Raw genomic sequence first — 12062 nt, forward strand, 5'->3', positions numbered from 1 at the left:
AACCTTTTGTTGTTCGGTAATGAAATTTAAACTTGGGACAACATTTGAAAATAAAATTGAATTATTTAAACATTAAACCCTGAGTAGAATGTAAATCTTTTCCTTTCATTTTAAAAGAAAACAAAAATATTTTTAAAAACAACACTGAAAAAAGTATATATTAATTAAAAAAAAAATTTTTTTTTTAAAGTATTACAGTTTTTCTGAATTGCTAAAACACTAAACCGTGCTTTTCATTTAGTTTTCTTTGTTCTTTGGGCTATTTCAGTTGAACTACTGAATTTTTACAGTATGCAAGTGCTGTATATACAGATATTCAATACTGTATTACTCACAGTACATACAGTATAGAATAAATTCACTGTACTAAGTTGTGATTACTATACTTTTTTTTTAATATATAGTAATTGCAAAATGTGTTTACTATATACAATAATAACAATAAAAAATTCTGTAACTACATGCCCTGGATGCTGTGTTCTCCATTTTTTTGATGCAGTGTCTAATGAATGCTCTGTAGTGTTTCTATATTGACTGGCTGTGTGTATGAGCTGAAAGCATTGTTTGATTTTGAGCACAGATTATATTGTTTTGAAGCGATAGTTTGATTTTGCCAGAAGAGTCAGGGTTTTTGTGAATGTAGTTTAAAGATTTGGTTTTGTGTTTAAAGTTGTGAGAAAATGGGTGAAGGTTTCAAGAAATGTGTCTTAGCAATCGTGGAAAAACTGTATTAAGTATTATAAAGTCGAAATTTAGGGGTTAGGGTTTGGGATAGCCACTTCCTAATAGAAGGTACTCTATAATGATGATTTTGTATATATATTTAGCTTATTACAGTTTTTCTGAATTGCTAAAAAACTAAACCTCATTCTCTGAACCAAATGCTCAGTGGCCTAAACCCATGTCAAATCAGTCACTCTTTTTGCAAAACTCTAAGCACATTATCACTCACTAAAACACATTTCGCAGCAAAAGTTAAACAACTACAACACAGTTGTCATAATTTACACCCAACGACTCAATTGTTCAGACTTGTTTCTTATGATTTGAAAACATGATGCTGAGGCAGAATGAATCTCTTGTTGACTGATTTTGCAGTTGCAAAACATTTTTGAGTTTACTTTAATGTGTTATTCATTTAGAGTGTTCTTTGGGGTTTTGCAGATGGACTACTGTATTTTTAAAGTATGCAAGTACTGAATATACAGACATTCAATACTGTATTACTTGCAGTACTTACAGTATATAATATATTCACTGTACTACTGCAAGCCGTGATTACTATACTTTTTTTTGACCGTAATTGCAAAATGCACTTACTATATACAATAAACCTTTTCTGTAACTACATGCCCTGGATGCTGTTTTTGATATAGTGTCTAATGAATGCCCTGTAGTGTTTATATATCGACTTGCTGTGTTGTAAATGGTTTTAAGGAGATAGTTTGATTTTGCCGGAAGAGTCAGGGTTTTGTGAATATAGTTTGAAGATTTGGTTTGATTTAAAGTTGTGAGAAAATGGTTGAAGGTTTCAAGAAATAGGTTTTAACAATTCAGAAAAACTGTATTCTCTCAATTACAGTTTCTCAATTGCTTAGACACAGTTCCTGGAACAACTCACCATTTTCTCAAATCTTTACACACAATTCTAAAAACTCACACCCAACAGTACAAACATCTAACTTCTGGATCCCAATTCAAACTTTGCCCTCAGCAGTCACACAAGCAGTCATAAACAGACTACATGACTGTTTGTTACACACTGGAGGGATTAATTCAAAACACTGCAACCAAAATGTTTAGAATAGGTTTTCAGATAAATAATCTGGAACTTTGTAAAATCACAGCACAAACTATCCCGATAACACTTTCAGGAACACCCTGGTGAGAGAAATTAAAAACAGTACAGTAATACTGTAAATACCTCTTACATTAGTGGATAAGGGGATACTACTGTATATGCTGTTTTGGTCAAAAACTTGACCTTTGAAAGGTCACACTGACAAAACATGTAAGGAAGAGTCCACGCACAGTAAAATACCAATATTTCAGCAAATGTACAGGTTACTCAGCATCAGCGTTCTCATCAGCTCGTCTCAGGTCAAAATATCTCATCAACATCACATTATGTTTGCTCTTGCCAGGCAGTGTGGGAAAAATGCCCTTGTGTGCCTTAGATAACCCTGGATAGACTCTATAGGCACATCACCATAGGCACTGCCTCCAGGACGTTTTGCTGTGTGTAGGGATTGCGGTCATACACTCCACCGCCATGCTGAGAAAAATTCCTCATTCGGATTCAGAAATGGGGAATATGCTGGCAAAAAAAAAGAAGAAAAAAAAAGAACGGTGAACCTGGGGTGGTCATTGAACCAGGCACGAACTAGAACAGCCCGATGGAAACTCACGTTATCACAAATGACAACATATTGGGCTTGCTCTGGTTGCCCTGGTTCCCCATTCTGTTGAAGAATGTTATTGTGCAGCTGATCTAGAAATTGAAGGAGTTGTGCTGTTGTATGGACCCACTTTGACATGGTGGTGGAGAACACCATGATTGCTGATGGCTGCACATAGGGTGACGTTGCCTTCTCTCTGGCCAGGAACTTTTATGATGGCATGGTGACAAAGGATGTTGTGCCTCCTTTTTAGGTTGAACCCTGCCTCGTTGATGATGTACTCCTATGGGTCAGCCATGGCATCCAGCTCAAAGATTCTGTACAGAAGATAAAACACATTTTACTGTACTACAAATACGGTACTGTAGTGTACTACTGTACTAGCATGAAAGACTGTGTACTGCAGTTACTGTAACACATTACTATACAGTACTGTATTGATATGCTGGAGAGATGAGCCATACTCTACATACTTAATTCTGTACAGTATAGCAATTACCTGCACATAATGGAATCATTGCTCCTTAACTCAGTTTGAAATCCTTTCAAAAGGCACAAGGTACAGCTGCTTTGTCCTTATGTGGTTCTTCTGAACAATCCAGTCAATGGTGGAAATGCTGATGCTGTCAGTTCCTTGGAAGACTATCTGGTCTTCAGCTATTTGGGTTTGAATGTCCCTCAAATGGATGGATTTCTGGCAATTACCATATTCACCAGGGCAGTCTCCTGTTCAGCTGTTAAAAGTCTCCACCTACCTCCAATAGATGGCCACCTCTCAGTTCTGTAAAAATGAAATTTGACCATTACTTACCTAAGATCATCAATTACGATGGTAAAAACTACACTGAGAACAAAGTGGAGATTCAGTCTATATGCACTACAACATTGCATATATCACAGTAACAACAAGGCAAATTACCTATTTTCCCTTCTGAAAGTACAGACAATGGATGCAAGCATGTAACAGCTTCAGTTGGGTTGCACTAGCTGTCCAGCTACTCTCATAGTCCTCCGATGTATGAGCACATGAACTAGAGTGGCACGGATTTAATCGGAGATTAAATATCTTTGTTGTCGTTGTCGTCGTCATCCTCTCTGTTGTCTTGCTACTTCAGCATTGTTAGGATCCATTGTTCCAAAATACATGGACATGCCTCTGTAGGGCTTTACTGGTTGTTTAGATCAGTGTTACTATCAGAAATAATTAATAATTATTTCTTTAGTTATGAATGAATATTTAAATTAATTAATTGAATCTAACTCATTAAAACCTCATATGGGGCTCCAGTAAATGTAGTGCGCTACGTTTAGGAGTGGGTTTGGTTATTAGCAATAATTCATAATTATCAAAGATAATTATTAATTATTAAAATCAATAGAACATTGATGAGAATCAATTTTAGCTTTTTTTTAATCCTTTAAATCAACAACTATCAAAGATAATCACCAATCATTAACATTGATGAAACATTAATTAAAATTAACACTATCTTATTGATCATTCAAATTCAACAATCGTCAAAGATAATGATCAATTATCAAAAATCAATGGAATATTAATAAGGATTAACACTGATGGGGCACCACCCTGGAATTAGGGACTAATAACCAGATAGTATAACAGTCTCAATATTAGATTGTTTTCTTAGGAAAATTGACATCTGAAGAATATAGATTTTATGAATGAAGGCTTGAATCTGAGCACTGAAATCCCGTCAGCATGACACAGGTGTATGCAAAACAAACCAAAACACTTCTCTTTGTAATATAACAAAGTTTATTTATGCAGTAATATCAATTAATAATTAATACAATGCAGTCAATAAACTTCTGACTTACAACTACAAACTAAACAGTGATATGATTAGATATGGAAATCAAAATAATCATGAGGGTGTGTGTGTGTGAGAGAGTTTGTGTGTGTGTGTGTATGTGTGTGTGTAAGGAGGGACGTGCACAAAATGGCGGACATGACTCTCGTGGAGAGTATGTCACGCGAGACTTCCGGCCAGGAAATATGACCGCGAATGTGGGCGAAGAGAAACCAGTCAATGGCGTCTACCAGTTACCGCGTGTATCTGCTTGTACGATAGCTTAGGGACAAAGCTGAGCTTTATAACGAAGCTATCTATGAGCCAAAAATGTGTGCCAGAATGTTTGTGAGGGGTCGCGCGTGTGCACGTGTGTGTGTGTGTGTGTGTGTGTGTGTGTGTGGTTAATACGAAAGAGAGAGAGAGAGAATTAAGTGATTTCGCGATCGTGGGAGAGAAAGCAGCTGTTAGTTTATCACTCAGAGACGCGGTGGACGGCTCGTAAACAGTCCCGCGTTCTTTGATTCTTTAATGGATAAACTCAGTTTGCCGGTCTCACCCGTGATGGTGGAAATGCACAACAGCCAACTGTGGTTGGACCACAATACAGCAAATCAAATTTGTGATAATTAATACCCTGAGTATTAATAATGAGCGGACATGGTGGTCTGTAAACTGTACAAGCAAAAACCTTGAAACACAAGAATAACACACTATAATATTCTATCTCTGCCCAGACGTAAACCTCTTACTTGAATCGCATGAGGATGCAGGTGGAATGTGTGTTCATCTGTCCTTTAACTCAGACTCGGTTCCACAAGGCTTGGGTGATGACGGGAGGCCGTTTCCTCGCTCTGTCGGCGGGCGGTATGGCTGCTGATTCTCGGCGGGCTGGTGGAGAAATCAGAAACGTCGACTTGATTGAAAATGGAAGAGAAATCTTTAATCTCTTCACTCCTGCAGGCAAACGGATGAAGATGCGGATTGCTCGGCGGTCTCCTTTGGATCCGTTAGAGTGTTCGGTTGAACACAGAGTAATCTCAACTCGTCCAGCAAGATGGAGATTGTATGTCCACAGTTTCAAGTCGGACGTTACTTCCTCGTGCCACGAGACTGCACCTGAGAGCAGCGATGAGCTGCATCTATCTACGGCGAGCAAAGTTGCTGGAAGCAAATCCCGGAAGGGTCTCAGAGTTATTTCTACTCCTGATGATGTCATGGTTGAGGTGCGTTCTGTTATGTGCCTCATCCAATAGGAGTTGAGAGTTCGATCCTTTAGTGAGCAAGGCTTCATGGGATTTGTAGTCTGTTTTGGACTCCCTTTGTTTGATTTTGTCACGGTTTTTATCAGTAAGATTTACGACTTGGTATGTGGGGGGCTGAGTTAGGTTTTATGACTGTGTTAGGCCTGCCTTTGTCTTCTATCTGAATACATGAGGCCCAACATCTCTAGGCCCTATTTATTGACCCTGCAATTCTGATTGGGGTGTTAACAATTTTGAGGCTTAGTGTTTGCACCTGGAGAAAGGTGTGCTCTTTGAATTTAGGTTGTGATGACTTAAGTTAATTATATTGAGAGCATGTGTTTGCTGAATGAATATATAGTGCAATGAATGATTTATTTGTCCACTTTTGTGTACGTTTTTGCAGAAAGAGTTTTGAATTTTGAAATGTATGGAAACAGGTGAATAGTGTTTATGTTTATGTGAAATGTGTGTGTGTTTTTGGGAATTATGTAAGGGTATGAGTTTTTGTGCTACAGGAGCCAGTTTTTGTGTTGAAACAATTGAGAAAAACTGTAATGCCTTGGGTTAAATTAGATCATAACATCTTCATATGGAATATCTAATATCTTTTTATTGTGGCACCGCAGTTTGAGCTAATTTGGTAGAATGGCCCATTTATCTCTCTTCAGGGACATTGAGCTACGCCCTGTCTCCAAATCTTATCTACAAGGCACCACAAACTTTTTTTGGTACACAAACTTAAAACGTACTACCTTTTCTGGAACCATATGATGGAGCCATATTTTCAAATACCTTTCCAGTATTTATAGTCCCTTCAGTATTGCATGCTTTAGCCTGGTCTACATAAGAGATCTTAGAAAATACCCCACACTTGGGTAAAAGGCTCCAGGAGGTACTATAATCATATAGTGTATACTGTAAATATAGGGTTGATATTGATAGGGAAACATTTGTCATCAAATGCAATTAATTTAATAAAAATAATCGTCTTTTTTTTCTTTTTTTCTTTTTTTTTTTTTTTAATATATGTGATGATTTCAGGGATTCACATTGATATAAATCTGTTTTTTATGTTGTGGAAGAAAATAAAATCATAAGTGCCTTTTACCCTGGGTTGTCCCATTGTACCTTTCTATTTATGCTTATGTTTTTCAGTGAATTTAAGAGATTTGATCTGGTGCTGCAAGTGAAATAAACACTGCCACAGCATTCTGATGTTATTTTAAGGCCTGCCTTCAGGAATGCTCTGCTTGAGGGATCTTTCTCTTCAAATAATGTTTTAAACTTAGCACAAAGACAGTTGCTTATCATTATTATCTGGTAAGTCAGTTCTGATGAATTACAGTTATGACCTGTTTTGCATATTATTAAATAATGCATTAATAAATATAAGTATGCATAATTTGTACATGTATATTATATTGGATATCTTATTAAATCAATATTATTAAAATAATTAGTAAGATTAGTTAAGATTAATAATTAAAGTAAGATTAGCGTCATCCTAAAACATAATCTAAATACTTAATTTGAGCTCACCCAGGTTTTACAGTGCATCCGGAAAGTATTCACAGTGCTTCACTTTTTCCACATTTTGTTATGTTACAGCCTTATTCCAAAATGGAATTAAATTCATTATTTTCCTCAATTCTACAAACAATACCCCATAATGACAACATGGAAGAAGTTTGTTTGAAATCTTTGCAAATTTATAAAAATAACTAAATAAATAAATAAATTTAAAAAAAAATCACATGTACATAAGTATTCACAGCCTTTGCTCAATACTTTGTTGAAGCACCTTTGGCACCAATTACAGCCTCACGTCTTTTTGAGTATGATGCTACAAGCTTGGCACACCTATTTTTGGGCAGTTTCTCCCATTCTTCTTTGCAGGACCTCTCAAGCTCCATCAGGTTGGATTGGGAGCTTCAGTGCACAGCCATTTTCAGATTTCTCCAGAGATGTTCAATCGGGTTCAAGTCTGGGCTCTGGCTGGGCCACTCAAGGACATTCACAGAGTTGTCCTGTAGCCACTCCTTTGTTATCTTGGCTGTGTGCTTAGGGTCGTTGTCCTGTTGGAAGATGAACCTTCGCCCCAGTCTGAGGTCCAGAGCGCTCTGGAGCAGGTTTTCATCAAGGATGTCTCTGTACATTGCTGCATTCATCTTTCCCTCAATCCTGACTAGTCTCCCAGTTCCTGCCGCTGAAAAACATCCCCATAGCATGATGCTGCCACCACCATGCTTCACTGTAGGGATGGTATTGGCCAGGTGATGAGCGGTGCCTGGTGTCCTCCAGACATGACGCTTGCCATTCAGGCCAAAGAGTTCAATCTTTGTTTCATCAGACCAGAGAATTTTGTTTCTCATGGTCTGAGAGTCCTTCAGGTGCCTTTTGGCAAACTCCAGGTGGGCTGTCATGTGCCTTTTACTGAGGAGTGGCTTCCATCTGGCCACTCTACCATACAGGCCTGATTGGTGGAGTGCTGCAGAGATGGTTGTTCTTCTGGAAGGTTCTCCTCTCTCCACTGTGAAATGCTGGAGCTCTGTCAGAGTGACCATCGGGTTCTTGACTGGGCCCTTCTCCCCCGATCGCTCAGTTTGGCCGGGCGGAGTCCTGGTGGTTCCAAACTTCTTCCATTTATGGATGATGGAGGCCACTCTGCTCACTGGAACCTTCAATGCTGCAGACATTTTTCTGTACCCTTCCCCAGATCTGTGCCTTGATACAATCCTGTCTTGGAGGTCTACAGACAATTCCTTGGACTTTATGGTTTGGTTTGTGCTCTGACATGCACTGTTAACTGTGGGACCTTATATAGACAGGTGTGTGCCTTTCCAAATCATGTCCAATCAACTGAATTTACCACAGGTGGACTCCAATCAAGTTGTAGAAACATCTCAAGGATGATCAGTGGAAACAGGATGCACCTGAGCTCAATTTTGAGTGTCATGGCAAAGGCTGTGAATACTTATGTACATGTGATTTTTTTAGATTTTTTTTTTAAATAAATTTGCAAAGATTTCAAACAAACTTCTTTCACGTTGTCATTATGGGGTATTGTTTGTAGAATTTTGAGGAAAATAATGAATTTAATCCATTTTGGAATAAGGCTGTAACATAACAAAATGTGGAAAAAGTGAAGCGCTGTGAATACTTTCCGGATGCACTTTACATACCAGCAACATTTTATATTAATATTCAATACTAGTGGCCAATTCCAACATAAAACTGTTCCATACTTTGTATATAATTTAGCCATAAACATATTTTACTGTCATGTTTAGCAATATGTTTGTCCTCCACATGTACAGATTTTGCCATGCAAGGCCATGGCATAAGTTAAGTTGATTGTTATACTATCAATATACTTTTAAATTCATCAACATGAAACATGAACTGCATCCAAGAATTTCACACACTATTGCACTTGTGTATATGGTTGTGTGACAATAAAAGTGATTTGATTTGATTTGATTTGAACATCTGGCACCGGACATACTTTCAGTGCTTCGCAAAGATTTTTAAAGATTATCAATTTGTATAAGGAATCATTTTATGGTATGTTTATTTTTAATTATGCCTCCTCTGAGAGATTTGTCATGCTGTTCTTTGTCTTTTGCTCTACTACATTACATGTGTCATGGTCTGGTCTAGACATGCATCATGAAAACTGAAGTAAACATGGTTACCCAGTTATAAAAAGAAGTCTTCTAAGAACTATTCTAGAAGTGGACAAAGAAGGAGAGCCTGTCCACATCTGTTCATCCTTATTGTTTGTGATATACACATTTCTCAGGTCTGTGTCAACTCTTAAATAAGAAAAATAAAAATTTGGATTTGAGATGATCAAATTTTAATAGTTTAATCTGGTATTTATTCTATTTAAAATAATGTTTATATATATATATATATATATATATATATATATATATATATATATATATATATATACAGTGGTGTGAAAAAGTGTTTGCCCCCTTCCTAATTTCTTATTTTTTTGCATGTTTGTCACACTTAAATGTTTCAGATCATCAAACAAGTTTAAATATTAGTCAAAGATAACACAAGTAAACACAAAATGCAGTTTTTAAATGAAGGTTGTTATTATTAAGGGAAAACAAAATCCAAACCTACATGGCCCTGTGTGAAAAAGTGTTTGCCCCACCTGTTAAAACATAACTTAACTGTGGTTTATCACACCTGAGTTCAATTTCTCTAGCCACACCCAGGCCTGATTACTGCCACACCTGTTCTCAATCAAGAAATCACTTAAATAGGACCTGCCTGACAAAGTGAAGTAGACCAAAAGATCTTCAAAAGCTAGACATCATGCCGAGATCCAAAGAAATTCAGGAACAAATGAGAAAGAAAGTAATTGAGATCTATCAGTCTGGAAAAGGTTATAAAGCCATTTCTAAAGCTTTGGGACTCCAGAGAACCACAGTGAGAGCCATTATCCACAAATGCCGAAAAAATGGAACAGTGATGAACCTTCCCAGGAGTGGCCGGCCAACCAATATTACCCCAAGAGCGCAGCGACGACTCATCCAAGAGGTCACAAAAGACCCCACAACAACATCCAAAGAACTGCAGGCCTCACTTGCCTCAGTTAAGGTCAGTGTTCATGACTCCACCATAAGAAAGAGACTGGGCAAAAATGGCCTGCATGGCAGAGTTCCAAGACAAAAACCACTGCTGAGCAAAAAGAACATTAAGGCTCGTCTCATTTTTGCCAGAAAACATCTTGATGATCTCCAAGACTTTTGGGAAAATACTCTGTGGACTGACGAGACAAAAGTTGAATTTTTGGAAGGTGTGTGTCCCATTACATCTGGCGTAAAAGTAACACCGCATTTCAGAAAAAGAACATCATACCAACAGTAAAATATGGTGGTGGTAGTGTGATGGTCTGGGGCTGTTTTGCTGCTTCAGGACCTGGAAGACTTGCTGTGATAAATGGAACCATGAATTCTGCTGTCTACCAAAAAATCTTGAAGGAGAATGTCCGGCCATCTGTTCGTGACCTCAAGCTGAAGCGAACTTGGGTTCTGCAGCAGGACAATGATCCAAAACACACCAGCAAGTCCACCTCTGAATGGCTGAAGAAAAACAAAATGAAGACTTTGAAGTGGCCTAGTCAAAGTCCTGACCTGAATCCTATTGAGATGCTGTGGCATGATTTTAAAAAGGCAGTTCGTGCTCGAAAACCCTCCAATGTGGATGAATTACAACAATTCTGCAAAGATGAGTGGGCCAAAATTCCTCCACAGCGCTGTAAAAGACTCATTGCAAGTTATCGCAAACGCTTGATTGCAGTTGTTGCTGCTAAGGGTGGCCCAACCAGTTATTAGGTTTAGGGGGCAATCACTTTTTCACACAGGGCCATGTAGGTTTGGATTTTGTATTCCCTTAATAATAACAACCTTCATTTAAAAACTGCATTTTGTGTTTACTTGTGTTATCTTTGACTAATATTTAAACTTGTTTGATGATCTGAAACATTTAAGTGTGACAAACATGCAAAAAAATAAGAAATCAGGAAGGGGGCAAACACTTTTTCACACCACTGTATATATATATCTTTGACTAGTAGGGTGTTATAGAATGAAGAGGTAACATATTTAATACAGTCCAATATAAGCACATTCTGACAAGCATAAATGTTAACTTGCTGAACTCGTTTTACATGTAAAATTATTGTTTCTGATGTCATAATTAAATCAAATGAAGGCTATTTAGCCAAGCTCTTCATTCAGAACTTTCAGTAGCTCCATGTTTGCTAATGTCAATCCACAGCCACACTGAGACACATTTGAGTATTTCCTCTTTAAAAAAGATGTTTTAAGGCCCATCTGCTGTGGCCCATCTGCTTTTGCATTTAACAAAACACATAAATATCACTGTGACAGACATGTAAAGATGACAACTGCAACTTAAACCTCTTCCAACCCCACCAATTACAAAAGCTGAGACTTAGTTTTTCACACACACACACACACACACACACACACACACACACACACACACACACACACACACACACACACGCACACACACACGTTGGTTTAGCTATCATTATGAGGACTCTCCATAGACATAATAATTTTTATACTGTATGAACTATAGATTCTATCCCCTAACCCTACCCCTAAACCTAACCCTCACAAAAAACTTTCTGCATTTTTACATTTTCAATAAAACATCGTTTAGTATGTTTTTTAAGCGATTTGAATTATGGGGACACTAGAAATGTCCTCATAAACCACATTTATAGCATAATACCCTTGTAATTACCAGTTTGTAACCTAAAAAAAGTCCTCGTTAACCACTTAAACCTGCCCACACACACACACACACACACACACCCACACACACATGGTAATAATCTATTACACTAATCAGCTACATCTAAAAACCATAGAGTGGATGAGAGTTCAGTTTAGTCAGAGGTTTCATCAAGTCAGAGAACACCCCAATTCCAAGTTTCCAAAATCCTTATTTTCATGAGCAGTACTCATTTATTTATTGTCATCTATTATTTGGGAATAGAGAAAACATTCACATTTCTGCCATTAAAAATAACATCAAGGGATACCTAT

Source organism: Myxocyprinus asiaticus, chromosome 7 (assembly GCF_019703515.2).
Source record: "Myxocyprinus asiaticus isolate MX2 ecotype Aquarium Trade chromosome 7, UBuf_Myxa_2, whole genome shotgun sequence".
NCBI lineage: Eukaryota > Metazoa > Chordata > Actinopteri > Cypriniformes > Catostomidae > Myxocyprinus > Myxocyprinus asiaticus.